Here is a 13,139-nt window from a genome sequence, read left to right on the forward strand (position 1 = left end):
AATAACAACTAGCTTGAGTACAAGGCACATGTAACTCAACACAGCTTTCTCAAGTGCCAGTAGCTCAGTGGTAGAGCATATGCTTTGCATGCATGTGGTCATGGGTTCAATCTCCAGCAACTCCAAGTATAGTTATACTTCACCTCAAAGCTTTATCTGTTGTGCATCTCTCTCTGCCTAATTTATATTTGGAAAAATGGCAGCTAGCTTGAGTATAAGGTACATGTATCTCAGCCCAACCTTCACTAGGGCCAGTGGCTCAGTGGTAGAACACATGCTTTGCATGTATGAGCTCCTGGGTTCAATCCCCAGCGTCTCCAAAGAAAGTTCACGTGTCACCACTTAGAATTGTAAAGTTGTTTTGTTGGATTTTTTTTGCAACAAATGTCCTGGGTTCAATCCCCACCATTTTAAAGCAATTTGGAACTTTCCTTTAGCCTCATACATGCAAAGCATATACTCTACCATTGAGCTACTGCCCCCTGTGAAGGTTGTGGTGAGTTTCATGTCCCTTTTACTCAAGCTAGCATTTCTTAGCAATGTGGAACTTTCCACTCGCCTGCAGGAAACTTGCTTCAGTCCGTCAGGGGATGTAGCTCAGTGGTAGAGCGCATGCTTTGCATGTATGAGGTCCTGGGTTCAATCCCCAGCATCTCCAAGAAAGTCATCCTTTAACTCAAATCTTTTTCTGTTGCACATCTCTCTCTGCCAAATTTATATTTGGAAAAATAACAACTAGCTTGAGTACAAGGCACATGTAACTCAGCACAGCTTTCTCAGGTGACAGTAGCTCAGTGGTAGAGCATATGCTTTGCATTCATGTGGTCATGGGTTCAATCCCCAGCGTCTCCAAGGAAAGTTCCCGTGTTACCACGTAGAATTGTAAAGTTATTTTGTTGGATTTTTTTGCAACAAATGTCCTGGGTTCAATCCCCAGCATTTTAAAGCAATTTGGAACTTTCCTTTAGCCTCATACATGCAAAGCACCTGCTCTACCATTGAGCTACTGCCCCTTGTGAAGGTTGTGGTGAGTTTCATGTCCCTTTTACTCAAGCTAGCATTTCAAAGCAATGTGGAACTTTCCAATGGCCTGCAGGAAACTTGCTTCAGTCCATCAGGGGATGTAGCTCAGTGGTAGAGCGCATGCTTTGCATGTATGAGGTCCAGGGTTCAATCCCCATCATCTCCAAGGAAAGTTATCCTTTAACTCAAACATTTATCTGTTGCACATCTCTCTCTGCCTAATTATTTAGTTGGGAAATTAGCATCTAGCTTGAGTACAAGGCACATGTAACTCAGCCCAACATTCACAAGGGCCAGTGGTTCAGTGGTAGAGCACATGCTTTGCATGTATGAGCTCCTGGGTTCAATCTCAGCGTCTCCAAGGAAAGTTGTTGAATTGAAAAGTTTTTATTTTTTTTTATTTTTTTGCAACAAAGGTCCTCGTTTCAAGCCCCAGCAATTTAAAGGAATGTGGAACTTTCCATTAGCCTCACACATGCAAAGAATATGCTCTACCATTGAGCTACTGCCTCTTTTGAAGGTTGTGGTGAGTTACATGTCCCTTTTACTCAAACTAGCATTTCAATGCAATGTGGAACTTTCCACTAGGCTGCAGGAAACTTGCTTCAGTCCATCAGGGGATGTAGCTCAGTGGTAGAGCGCATGCTTTGCATGTATGAGGTCCTGGGTTCAATCCCCAGCATCTCCAAGGAAAGTTATCCTTTAACTCAAACCTTTATCTGTTGCACATCTCTCGCTGCCTAATTTTTTAGTTGGGAAATTAGCATCTAGCTTGAGTACAAGGCACTTGTAACTCAGCCCAACATTCACAAGGGCCAGTGGTTCAGTGGTAGAGAACATGCTTTGCATGTATGAGCTCCTGGGTTCAATCTCAGCGTCTCCAAGGAAAGTTGTAGAATTGAAAAGTTTTTTTTATTTATTTTTTTTTGCAACAAAGGTCCTGGTTTCAATCCCCAGCAATTTAAAGGAATGTGGAACTTTCCATTAGCCTCACACATGCAAAGTATATGCTCTACCATTGAGCTACTGCCTCTTGTGAAGGTTGTGGTGAGATACATGTCCCTTTTACTAAAGCTAGCATTTCAAAGCAATGTGGAACTTTCCACTCGCCTGCAGGAAACTTGCGTCAGTCCATCAGGGGATGTAGCTCAGTGGTAGAGCGCATGCTTTGCATGTATGAGGTCCTGGGTTCAATCCCCAGCATCTCCAAGAAAGTCATCCTTTAACTCAAAGCTTTATCTGTTGCACATCTCTCTCTGCCAAATTTATATTTGGAAAAATAGCAACTAGCTTGAGTACAAGGCAAATGTAACTCAGCACAGCTTTCTCATGTGCCAGTAGCTCAGTGGTAGAGCATATGCTTTGCATGCATGTGGTCATGGGTTCAATCCCCAGGTACTCCAAAGGAAATTGTCCTTCAACACTAAGCTTTATCTGTTGTGCATCTCTCTCTGCCTAATTTATATTTGGAAAAATAGCAACTAGCTTGAGTATAAGGTACATGTAACTCAGCCCAACCTTCACAAGTCCAGTGGCTCAGTGGTAGAGCACATGCTTTGCATGTATGAGCTCCTGGGTTCAATCTCAGCGTCTCCAAGGAAAGTTGAAGAATTGAAAAGTTTTATTTTTTATTTTTTTTTTGCAACAAAGGTCCTGGTTTCAATCCCCAGCAATTTAAAGGAATGTGGAACTTTCCATTAGCCTCACACATGCAAAGTATATGCTCTACCATTGAGCAACTGCCTCTTGTGAAGGTTGTGGTGAGTTACATGTTCCTTTTACTCAAGCTAGCATTTCAACGCAATGTGGAACTTTCCACTAGGCTGCAGGAAACTTGCTTCAGTCCATCAGGGGATGTAGCTCAGTGGTAGAGCGCATGCTTTGCATGTAAGAGGTCCTGGGTTCAGTCCCCAGCATCTCCAAGAAAGTCATCCTTTAACTCAAAGCTTTATCTGTTGAACATCTCTCTCTGCCAAATTTATATTTGGAAAAATAACAACTAGCTTGAGTACAAGGCACATGTAACTCAACTCAGCTTTCTCAAGTGCCAGTAGCTCAGTGGTAGAGCATATGCTTTGCATGCATGTGGTCATGGGTTCAATCTCCAGCAACTCCAAGGATAGTTATACTTCACCTCAAAGCTTTATCTGTTGTGCATCTCTCTCTGCCTAATTTATATTTGGAAAAATGGCAGCTAGCTTGAGTATAAGGTACATGTATCTCAGCCCAACCTTCACTAGGGCCAGTGGCTCAGTGGTAGAGCACATGCTTTGCATGTATGAGCTCCTGGGTTCAATCCCCAGCGTCTCCAAGGAAAGTTCCCGTGTCACCACTTAGAATTGTAAAGTTATTTTGTTGGATTTTTTTTGCAACAAATGTCCTGGGTTCAATCCCCAGCATTTTAAAGCAATTTGGAACTTTCCTTTAGCCTCATACATGCAAAGCATATACTCTACCATTGAGCTACTGCCCCCTGTGAAGGTTGTGGTGAGTGTCATGTCCCTTTTACTCAAGCTAGCATTTCTTAGCAATGTGGAACTTTCCACTCGCCTGCAGGAAATTTGCTTCAGTCCATCAGGGGATGTAGCTCAGTGGTAGAGCGCATGCTTTGCATGTATGAGGTTCTGGGTTCAATCCCCAGCATCTCCAAGAAAGTCATCCTTTAACTCAAAGCTTTATCTGTTGCACATCTCTCTCTGCCAAATTTATATTTGGAAAAATAACAACTAGCTTGAGTACAAGGAACATGTAACTCAGCAAAGCTTTCTCAAGTGACAGTAGCTCAGTGGTAGAGCATATGCTTTGCATTCATGTGGTCATGGGTTCAATCCCCAGCGTCTCCAAGGAAAGTTCCCGTGTTACCACGTAGAATTGTAAAGTTATTTTGTTGGATTTTTTTGCAACAAATGTCCTGGGTTCAATCCCCAGCATTTTAAAGCAATTTGGAACTTTCCTTTAGCCTCATACATGCAAAGCACCTGCTCTACCATTGAGCTACTGCCCCTTGTGAAGGTTGTGGTGAGTTTCATGTCCCTTTTACTCAAGCTAGCATTTCAAAGGAATGTGGAACTTTCCACTAGCCTGCAGGAAACTTGCTTCAGTCCATCAGGGGATGTAGCTCAGTGGTAGAGCGCATGCTTTGCATGTATGAGGTCCTGGGTTCAATCCCCCTCATCTCCAAGGAAAGTTATCCTTTAACTCAAACCTTTATCTGTTGCACATCTCTCTCTGCCTAATTTTTTAGTTGGGAAATTAGCATCTAGCTTGAGTACAAGGCACTTGTAACTCAGCCCAACATTCACAAGGGCCAGTGGTTCAGTGGTAGAGAACATGCTTTGCATGTATGAGCTCCTGGGTTCAATCTCAGCGTCTCCAAGGAAAGTTGAAGAATTGAAAAGTTTTATTTTTTATTTTTTTGCAACAAAGGTCCTGGTTTCAATCCCCAGCATTTTAAAGGAATGTGGAACTTTCCATTAGCCTCACACATGCAAAGTATATGCTCTACCATTGAGCTACTGCCTCTTGTGAAGGTTGTGGTGAGTTACATGTCCCTTTTACTCAAGCTAGCATTTCAAAGCAATGTGAAACTTTCCACTAGGCTGCAGGAAACTTGCTTCAGTCCATCAGGGGATGTAGCTCAGTGGTAGACTGCATGCTTTGCATGTATGAGGTCCTGGGTTCAATCCCCAGCATCTCCAAGAAAGTCATCCTTTAACTCAAAGCTTTTTCTTTTTTTTTTAACATTGTATTTATTGGGTTTTAATATTACATTTCAGTACAAAATACAGGATAGACTGTACAGATCTTCCCTTGTACAAAACCCTATAACATACCCCAATCCCCACCCAGTGCCACAAATAAACCATAGACACACTGAACAAAAGACATGGAAAGTTATTTGAAATTTAAGTACTTTGTCCTGTTGTTATACCAAGATACGAGAGAAAGTTGCCCCAATGTTTTACAAACAAATCTTGACGTTTCTTCAAACGAAATGCTATTTTTTCCAGTGGTACATAGGATGATACTTCTGTAGTCCACATAGAAGACGACGGAGGATTAGGATCCTTCCACCTCAATGTTACACACTTTACAGCTGCTAAAAGAGCTAATCTAACAAACCTCAAACTGAAACCCTTTTGCTTATCCAGCAAAGAAGTGTCCCCTTATAGGGTAAGCCTGGGCTCCCTGGGTATATTATTGCCAACAACTTTACTAATGATCTCCAAGACCCCATCCCAGTATCCCTCTAGGATAGGGCACGACCACAGCATGTGTAAAAGAGTCCCTCTGTCATCTTTACATCTAGGACAGAGCTCTGAGTAGGTACTTTTAAAAGTGTGTAGTCTTACTGGAGTATAGTAGACTCTATGGATTACATTAAATTGGATGAGTTTATGACGACTGTTAAGAGACAAAGTCTGAGCATTCTTACATATGATTTCCCAATCCTCTTCATCAAACGTGCATTCCAGGTCTTTTTCCCATTTAGATTTAACATTGCAAAGATTATTAGCAGTCAGCTGGGACAGCTTGCCATAGATAAATGAGACAAGACTCTTATGGTCTGTTTTTCCAGATAGGATTGCCTCCAGAGGGGAAAGGGAGAGGTCTGATAAACGGCCACCTTGCTGAGTCTGAATGTAATGTCGGATTTGAAGGTATTTAAAGAAAAATTTAGGGGGGAAGTAAAAATTTTGTTGTAGCTGCTCGAAGGACATGAGTGTATCCCCCTCATAAAGCTTACCGAAAGTTTGAATACCACACTCGTACCACTGTTTGGTTATGCCGTCTTTAAGAGCTGGGGGTAGGAAAAGATTATAATGAAATGCAGTGGATCTGAACAAAGTCTGTTCGCAGTTTGTCTTTTTTCTTAGGTCTGCGAAAATTTTACAAGTACCAACAATCAGTGGATTAGAAGTCAATCTCTTTACGCAATTTATAGGAACAAAAGGTATTGCAGCGAGAGCTATGCCTTGTATTTGTACTTCCTCTATTTGTCGCCAGGCAGGGGGAGAAATGCAATTTGATCGCCAAATCCACACCGAACGCAGCTGAGCTGCACAGTAATATAGATAAAAGTTAGGCAACTTGAGTCCTCCTTTTCGGAATGTCATAAATAGGGAATTTAGCTTGACCCGCGGTACTTTCCCTTTCCATAAGAACCTTGAGATGATTCTGTGGAGGTCCTTAAAAAAAGACTTTGGCAACACAGGAGGGAGTGCCTGAAACAGATATAAAATTTTTGGTAGAACAGTCATTTTGATGGAATTTACTCTGCCAATCAACGAAATAGGAAGAGATTTCCATCTATCTAAGTCCATTTCTACACTTTTAAGCAAAGGATAATAGTTTAGATTGTAAAGCTGAGACAGATCTCTGGGTATTTGTAATCCTAAATACTGAAACTTATCTATATTCCAAGCAAAGGGGAAATTTGTACGAGGCAATCGAGTAGCAGCTATATTAATTGGCATAGAAACACTCTTATTCATATTAATTTTATAACCAGATATGTTCCCATAATCCTGTAATAGAGCTGTTAAGGCTGGTATAGATGTGTCTACATTGGTCAAATACAGCATGATATCGTCCGCGTATAGTGAGATTACATGCTGAGATTGGAGGATTGTAAATCCACCAATGACATCATGTGAGCGAATTGCAATAGCTAATGGCTCTATTGCTAGAGCAAATAAGAGGGGAGACAGTGGGCAGCCCTGTCTCGTGCCCCGCCCCAAGGGGAACAGAGTCGAGATCTCACCATTGGTCTGAATGGCCGCTGTTGGGTGGCTATAAAGCATCTTAACCATATTAATAAATTTAGGGCCAAAATTCATCTTTTGGAGGACTAAAAGCAAGTATAACCACTCAACTCGGTCAAAGGCCTTTTCTGCATCTAAAGAAATAGCAATAACGGGATAGTCTACCTGAGACGCAGAAAAAATTATATTCAGAAGTCTACGAATATTATCAAAAAGAGAACGATTCTGAATAAATCCTGTCTGATCCATGTGTACCAATTGTGAGATAACTTTTTCCAATCTTAGGGCAATAATTTTGGCAAGTACCTTGTAGTCTGAGTTAAGTAAAGAAATCGGCCTATAGGAGCCACACAGACAGGGGTCTTTTCCAGGCTTGAGTAAAAGAGTTATCATAGCCTGCTCAAGAGTATCTGGTAAACGCTGAGTCTCTATAGCCTGGATATACATATCCTTCAGAGGGTTAATTAATTTGGGTAAAAATGTCTTTAAGAAATCTATAGGGAAACCATCTATACCAGGCGACTTGCCCACAGCTAGACATGATATGGCCTCTTGTATTTCGACCTCAGTGATGTCCCCCTCTAAACAGTCCCTGTAATCCTTAGTAAGTGAGGGTATATCCAGTTTATCCAGAAAAGTGTGTGTTCTCGCTACATCTGTACCCTGGGAGGTATATAACAATTTATAGAATTGCATAAATTCCTGGTTAATAGCTTTAGGATCTCGAATGACAGTATTATCACGTCGACGAATTGTATTAATAGACCTTACCGCATCATCTTTTCGGATTTGCCAGGCCAACAATTTGCCTATTTTGTCCCCGTGCTCATAATACCGTTGTTTGGATCTTAGGAGGGCACACTCTGCTTCTTTAGTGTACAGCATATCATACTCAAGCTGCAATGCACGGAGTTTCCGAAACATACTCTCATCTCCACAGACAGAACAGTCCTGTTCCAATTTTTTAATGTCTCTGGAGAGTGAATTCAATCGATTCTGATATTTTTTCTTTTTACCAGATGTGTATGATATAATTATTCCCCTCAAATAAGCCTTCAGTGACTCCCAAATCACCCCTGCAGAGGCAGATCCCACATTAGAGTTCAAAAAGCTTTCAATATTGTCATTCAAAAGGGCTATAAAATCAGGATCATTGAGAAGGTAATTGCAAAACCGCCATCTTTTAAGATATGTTCTAGTAGTAGGAGCATTAATTGTGAGAATTAATGGAGAATGATCTGATAGAGTTCGTGGAAGATATTCACATGATTCAACTAAGTGTTCATGTCTTTTATGTAGAAGAAAAAAGTCTATTCTAGAGAAACTTTTGTGTGGTCTGGAAAAAAAAGAGAAGTCTTGTTGGGTCTTATGAAGAACCCTCCATATATCTATCAGTTCCAATTCAGCCATCATGTGTTTCACAGCTCTTGTTGAAGAGGTTGAGGCAAAACATTTAACAGGTGATCTATCAGCTGGATCTAGAACCAAATTAAAGTCACCTCCAATAATTGTACAGGGCAAAAAAAGTTTGAAATGTAAATTGTGAAAAAACTGAGGGTCATCTTGATTGGGAGCATAAACGTTTGCTATTATAACATTCTCAGAGGCAATATATCCTTTAAGAATAACATATCTTCCATAGTTATCTTTAACTATGTGTTCCAAAACAAAAGACACTCTGCGGTTTATCAGAATAGCAACCCCTCTTGAATGAGAACTATACGAGGCAAAAAATATTTGACCGGGCCATTGACGTGATAGCTTGCAGTGATCTTCCTCAGTTAAATGGGTCTCTTGTAAGAGAGCAAAGTCTATCTTATTTTTCTTTAAGAACAACAATATTTTCTTTCTCTTTAGGTTGTTATTAATCCCATTCACATTCCAGGACAGATATTTATACTTGTCTCTATCGGTCATAGATCAAAAAAAAAAAAAAAAAAAAAAATGTGGCACATAACATCCCCCCCCCCCCCCCCCCCCCGCAACACTTTCCACCTTCCACTACCTAACACATTCGCGGAACGTTGCATACGAAACAACTTCCAGCTAGGGCTTCCCACATTAACAGTGGAATAGTTAACGCAGACTATACCATATACTGGGCAGAAAACGCTAAGCAACCTACAGAGTACAAACACTAACAGCTCAACAGAGCTTCCTCAGTCAGTTGTAGCTTATAAACAGACTATTAAGAATGTAGAAAGTTGTTATTCAGTATTGTCCATGTTGATAACTAATCAGAGACAAACTGTCAACAGATCAATAACGGTACCAACAGTCTCACTCTGACGACAAGAGTGTCGGATGACGGGCTTTCAAGTAGGCCTCAGCAGCGTCTTTCGAACTAAAGGAACGCGCGCCCTCAGGGAGATCCACCCTCAAGTTTGCTGGGTACTGCATGCTGTAGGAAATATTGTGGTCCCGGAGCAGTCTTCTGAGAGGAGTAAATGCCTGTTTCTTCTTGTAAAGGGTCGTAGACATGTCCCGGAAGATCATAATCTTTGAATTGCCGTATGCAAGCTCTTTTTTCTCTCGTGCAGCATTCAGTATTGAGACTGTATCTTTGAAGCGAAGCAGTCTAATCACGATGGCTCGCGGTCTTTCGTGTTCTGCCGGCCGACGCTGAAGTGTACGATGTTCAACTTCAAAAGGACGCTCCTGATCAACGCCGATGATTTTAGGAAGCCATTCCTCCACAAACGACACCGCGTCTCTCCCCTCCACTCCTTCAGGAAAACCAACGAGGCGTAAATTGTTGCGTCTTGAGCGATTTTCAAGATCGTCGATCTTGTCTTTCAGAGTGAGTATTTCGTACTCCGAGTGTTTCTTGGCCTCAGCAATGTCTTCGCGCAGATTCACAATGGCTTCCTCAAACCCATCTTGACGTGATTCAAGTTCGCTCACTTTTTGTCTTGTTTCCTGAAGGTCGTTGTGTACTTTGTCTACCGAGTCCCGTATTTCACACAGACGTCCGTCTATCATAACTTGGATTTTCGCGAAAAATTTCTCCAGCTCTGTCTGAAACCATTCAGGGGGCGACGTCAAGCTAGCTGCTACGGGTAACGTAGAGCTATCTTCGGTGACTGTTTCCTTCTTGTTCTCGGCGAGTTTCTTGGGAGGCATCCTCAGATGTTGCTCAACGAAGTCTACCCAGTTTAGATAAAATATAATACAAGCACAGCCGCGCTTTACTTTAGTTAATACACAATAAGCAGGATTTTCTGTGGGAGCGATGCTTTCCGCGTCTTACTCCGTCGCGGCCATAACCCCTCCTCCTCAAAGCTTTTTCTGTTGCACATCTCTCTCTGCCAAATTTATATTTGGAAAAATAACAACTAGCTTGAGTACAAGGCACATGTAACTCAGCACAGCTTTCTCAAGTGACAGTAGCTCAGTGGTAGAGCATATGCTTTGCATTCATGTGGTCATGGGTTCAATCCCAGCTTCTCCAAGGAAAGTTCCCGTGTTACCACGTAGAATTGTAAAGTTATTTTTTTGGATTTTTTTGCAATAAATGTCCTGGGTTCAATCCCCAGCATTTTAAAGCAATTTGGAACTTTCCTTTAGCCTCATACTTGCAAAGCACCTGCTCTAACATTGAGCTACTTCCCCTTGTGAAGGTTGTGGTGAGTTTCATGTCCCTTTTACTCAAGCTAGCATTTCAAAGCAATGTGGAACTTTCCACTAGCCTGCAGGAAACTTGCTTCAGTCCATCAGGGGATGTAGCTCAGTGGTAGAGCGCATGCTTTGCATGTATGAGGTCCTAGGTTCAATCCCCAGCATCTCCAAGGAAAGTTATCCTTTAACTCAAACCTTTATCTGTTGCACATCTCTCTCTGCCTAATTATTTAGTTGGGAAATTAGCATCTAGCTTGAGTACAAGGCACTTGTAACTCAGCCCAACATTCACAAGGGCCAGTGGTTCAGTGGTAGAGAACATGCTTTGCATGTATGTGCTCCTGGGATCAATCTCAGCGTCTCCAAGGAAAGTTGTAGAATTGAAAAGTTTTATTTTTTATTTTTTTTTGCAACAAAGGTCCTGGTTTCAATCCCCAGCAATTTATAGGAATGTGGAACTTTCCATTAGCCTCACACATGCAAAGTATATGCTCTACCATTGAGCTCCTGCCCCTTGTGAAGGTTGTGGTGAGTTTCATGTCCCTTTTACTCAAGCTAGCATTTCAAAGCAATGTGGAACTTTCCACTAGCCTGCAGGAAACTTGCTTCAGTCCGTCAGGGGATGTAGCTCAGTGGTAGAGTGCATGCTTTGCATGTATGAGGTCCTGGGTTCAATCCCCAGCATCTCCAAGGAAAGTTATCATTTAACTCAAACCTTTATCTGTTGCACATCTCTCTCTGCCTAATTATTTAGTTGGGAAATTAGCATCTAGCTTGAGTACAAGGCACATGTAACTCAGCCCAACATTCACAAGGGCCAGTGGTTCAGTGGTAGAGCATATGCTTTGCATGCATGTGGTCATGGGTTCAATCTCCAGCAACTCCAAGGATAGTTATACTTCACCTCAAAGCTTTATCTGTTGTGCATCTCTCTCTGCCTAATTTATATTTGGAAAAATGGCAGCTAGCTTGAGTATAACGTACATGTATCTCAGCCGAATCTTCACTAGGGCCAGTGGCTCTGTGGTAGAACACATGCTTTGCATGTATGAGCTCCTGGGTTCAATCCCTAGCGTCTCCAAAGAAAGTTCCCGTGTCACCACGTAGAATTGTAAAGTTGTTTTGTTGGATTTTTTTTGCAACAAATGTCCTGGGTTCAATCCCCAGCATTTTAAAGCAATTTGGAACTTTCCTTTAGCCTCATACATGCAAAGCATATACTCTACCATTGAGCTACTGCCCCTTGTGAAGGTTGTGGTGAGTTTCATGTCCCTTTTACTCAAGCTAGCATTTCAAAGCAATGTGGAACTTTCCACTCGCCTGCAGGAAACTTGCTTCAGTCCATCAGGGGATGTAGCTCAGTGGTAGAGCGCATGCTTTGCATGTATGAGGTCCTGGGTTCAATCCCCAGCATCTCCAAGAAAGTCATCCTTTAACTCAAAGCTTTTTCTGTTGCACATCTCTCTCTGCCTAATTTTTTAGTTGGGAAATTTGCATCTAGCTTGAGTACAAGGCACTTGTAACTCAGCCCAACATTCACAAGGGCCAGTGGTTCAGTGGTAGAGAACATGCTTTGCATGTATGAGCTCCTGGGTTCAATCTCAGCGTCTCCAAGGAAAGTTGTAGAATTGAAAAGTTTTATTTTTTATTTTTTTTGCAACAAAGGTCCTGGTTTCAATCCCCAGCAATTTAAAGGAATGTGGAACTTTCCATTAGCCTCACACATGCAAAGTATATGCTCTACCATTGAGCTACTGCCTCTTGTGAAGGTTGTGGTGAGTTACATGTCCCTTTTACTCAAGCTAGCATTTCAAAGCAATGTGGAACTTTCCACTCGCCTGCAGGAAACTTGCGTTAGTCTGTCAGGGGATGTAGCTCAGTGGTAGAGCGCATGCTTTGCATGTATGAGGTCCTGGGTTCAATCCCCAGCATCTCCAAGAAAGTCATCCTTTAACTCAAAGCTTTATCTGTTGCACATCTCTCTCTGCCAAATTTAAATTTGGAAAAATAGCAACTAGCTTGAGTACAAGGCAAATGTAACTCAGCACAGCTTTCTCAAGTGCCAGTAGCTCAGTGGTAGAGCATATGCTTTGCATGCATGTGGTCATGGGTTCAATCCCCAGCTACTCCAAAAGAAATTGTCCTTCAACACTAAGCTTTATCTGTTGCGCATCTCTCACTGCCTAATTTATATTTGGAAAAATAGCAACTAGCTTGAGTATAAGGTACATGTAACTCAGCCCAACCTTCACAAGTCCAGTGGCTCAGTGGTAGAGCGCATGCTTTGTATGTATGAGCTCCTGGGTTCAATCCCCAGTGTCACCAAAGAAATTTTTTGAATTGTAAGGATTTTTTTGTATTTTTTTTGCAAAAAACTTTTGCAAAAAAGGTCCTGGGTTCAATCCCCAGCATTTTAAAGCAATTTGGAACTTTCCATTAGCCTAATACATGCAAAGCATATGCTCTAACATTGAGCTACTGCCCCTTGTGAAGGTTGTGGTGAGTTTCATGTCCCTTTTACTCAAGCTAGCATTTCAAAGCAATGTGGAACTTTCCACTAGCCTGCAGGAAACTTGCTTCAGTCCATCAGGGGATGTAGCTCAGTGGTAGAGCGCATGCTTTGCATGTATGAGGTCCTGGGTTCAATCCCCAGCATCTCCGAGGAAAGTTTTCCTTTAACTCAAACCTTTATCTGTTGCACATCTCTCTCTGCCTAATTATTTAGTTGGAAAA

At 41.8% G+C, this 13,139-nt stretch overlaps 8 non-coding genes across 8 annotated transcripts; all 8 read left to right on the plus strand.

Annotated features, from left to right (window-relative positions):
• The first annotated feature begins 586 nt into the window (after window positions 1–586).
• trnaa-ugc (transfer RNA alanine (anticodon UGC)) lies at window positions 587–658 on the plus strand. Its single transcript has one exon. It is a non-coding gene; the product is annotated as a tRNA-Ala (tRNA).
• A 981-nt stretch (window positions 659–1,639) lies between these two features.
• Window positions 1,640–1,711, plus strand: trnaa-ugc (transfer RNA alanine (anticodon UGC)). Its single transcript has one exon. It is a non-coding gene; the product is annotated as a tRNA-Ala (tRNA).
• Window positions 1,712–2,160: 449 nt separating this feature from the next.
• On the plus strand, window positions 2,161–2,232 carry trnaa-ugc (transfer RNA alanine (anticodon UGC)). The gene has a single exon. It is a non-coding gene; the product is annotated as a tRNA-Ala (tRNA).
• Window positions 2,233–3,600: 1,368 nt separating this feature from the next.
• trnaa-ugc (transfer RNA alanine (anticodon UGC)) lies at window positions 3,601–3,672 on the plus strand. The gene has a single exon. It is a non-coding gene; the product is annotated as a tRNA-Ala (tRNA).
• Window positions 3,673–11,024: 7,352 nt separating this feature from the next.
• On the plus strand, window positions 11,025–11,096 carry trnaa-ugc (transfer RNA alanine (anticodon UGC)). Its single transcript has one exon. It is a non-coding gene; the product is annotated as a tRNA-Ala (tRNA).
• A 657-nt stretch (window positions 11,097–11,753) lies between these two features.
• Window positions 11,754–11,825, plus strand: trnaa-ugc (transfer RNA alanine (anticodon UGC)). Its single transcript has one exon. It is a non-coding gene; the product is annotated as a tRNA-Ala (tRNA).
• A 446-nt stretch (window positions 11,826–12,271) lies between these two features.
• On the plus strand, window positions 12,272–12,343 carry trnaa-ugc (transfer RNA alanine (anticodon UGC)). Its single transcript has one exon. It is a non-coding gene; the product is annotated as a tRNA-Ala (tRNA).
• A 652-nt stretch (window positions 12,344–12,995) lies between these two features.
• trnaa-ugc (transfer RNA alanine (anticodon UGC)) lies at window positions 12,996–13,067 on the plus strand. The gene has a single exon. It is a non-coding gene; the product is annotated as a tRNA-Ala (tRNA).
• The last annotated feature ends 72 nt before the right edge of the window (window positions 13,068–13,139 follow it).

Source organism: Pseudorasbora parva, chromosome 20, assembly GCF_024679245.1.
Source record: "Pseudorasbora parva isolate DD20220531a chromosome 20, ASM2467924v1, whole genome shotgun sequence".
Lineage (NCBI taxonomy): Eukaryota > Metazoa > Chordata > Actinopteri > Cypriniformes > Gobionidae > Pseudorasbora > Pseudorasbora parva.